At 40.8% G+C, this 1,513-nt stretch overlaps 1 non-coding gene across 1 annotated transcript; it reads right to left on the reverse strand.

Annotated features, from left to right (window-relative positions):
- Positions 1 to 428: 428 nt before the first annotated feature.
- LOC112781078 (small nucleolar RNA R71) lies at positions 429 to 536 on the reverse strand. Its single transcript, XR_003191874.1, has one exon. It is a non-coding gene; the product is annotated as a small nucleolar RNA R71 (small nucleolar RNA).
- Between the last annotated feature and the right edge of the window lie 977 nt (positions 537 to 1,513).

The following is a 1,513-nucleotide window of genomic DNA, read 5'->3' on the forward strand; positions in this document are numbered from 1 at the left end:
ACCTTACAGAAATTTTCGAACAAGAAGAGGATATGGCAGCCGAAAATAATAATAATGCAAGGAGGATGCTTGGTGACTTTACTGCACCTAATTCCAATTTACATGGAAGAAGCATCTCCATCCCTACCATTGGAGCAAACAATTTTGAGCTGAAACCTCAATTAGTTTCTCTGATACAACAAAACTGCAAGTTTCATGGACTTCCATCTGAAGATCCTTTTTAGTTCTTAACTGAATTTTTGCAGATCTGTAATACTGTTAAGACTAATGGAGTAGATCCTGAAGTCTACAGGCTCATGCTTTTCCCTTTTGTTGTGAGAGACAGAGCTAGAATATGGTTGGATTCTCAACCTAAAGATAGCCTGAACTCTTGGGATAAGCTGGTCAAGGCATTCTTAGCCAAGTTCTTTCCTCCTCAAAAGCTGAGTAAGCTTAGAGTGGATGTTCAAACCTTTAGACAGAAAGAAGGTGAATCCCTCTATGAAGCTTGGGAGAGATACAAGGAACTGACCAAAAAGTGTCCTTCTGACATGCTTTCAGAATGGACCATCCTGGATATATTCTATGATGGTCTGTCTGAATTAGCTAAGATGTCATTAGATACTTCTGCAGGTGGATCCATTCACCTAAAGAAAATTCCTGAAGAAGCTCAAGAACTCATTGACATGGTTGCTAATAACCAGTTCATGTACACTTCTGAGAGGAATCCTGTGGGTAATGGGATGCCTCAGAGGAAGGGAGTTCTTGAAATTGATACTCTGAATGCCATATTGGCTCAAAATAAAATATTGACTCAGCAAGTCAATATGATTTCTCAAAGTCTGAATGGAATGCAAGCTGCATCCAACAGTACTCAAGAGGCATCTTCTGAAGAAGAAGCTTATGATCCTGAGAACCCTACAATAGCAGAGGTGAATTACATGGGTGAACCATATGGAAACACCTATAATCCCTCATGGAGAAATCACCCAAATCTCTCATGAAAGGATCAACAAAAGCCTCAACAAGACTTTAATAATGGTGGAAGAAACAGGTTTAGCAATAGCAAGCCTTTTCCATCATCCACTCAGCAACAACAGAAAACTCTAAACAAAATACCTCTAATTTAGCAAATTTAGTCTCTGATCTATCTAAGGCCACTGTGAGTTTCATGAATGAAACAAGGTCCTCCATTAGAAATTTGGAAGCACAAGTGGGCCAGCTGAGTAAAAGAATCACTGAAACCCCTCCTAGTACTCTCCCAAGCAATACAGAAGAAAATCCAAAAGGAGAGTGCAAGGCCATTGACATAGTCAACACGGCCGAACTAAGGGAGGAAGGGGAGGACGTGAATCCCAAGAAGGAAGACCTCCTGGGACGTCCAATGATCAATAAGGAGTATCCCTTTGAGGAACCAAAGGACTCTGAGGCTCATCTAGAGACCATAGAGATTCCATTGAACCTCCTTATGCCCTTCATGAGTTCTGATGAGTATTCTTCTTCTGAGGAGAATGAGGATGTTACTGAAGAGCAA

This window comes from Arachis hypogaea, chromosome 19, assembly GCF_003086295.3.
Source record: "Arachis hypogaea cultivar Tifrunner chromosome 19, arahy.Tifrunner.gnm2.J5K5, whole genome shotgun sequence".
Lineage (NCBI taxonomy): Eukaryota > Viridiplantae > Streptophyta > Magnoliopsida > Fabales > Fabaceae > Arachis > Arachis hypogaea.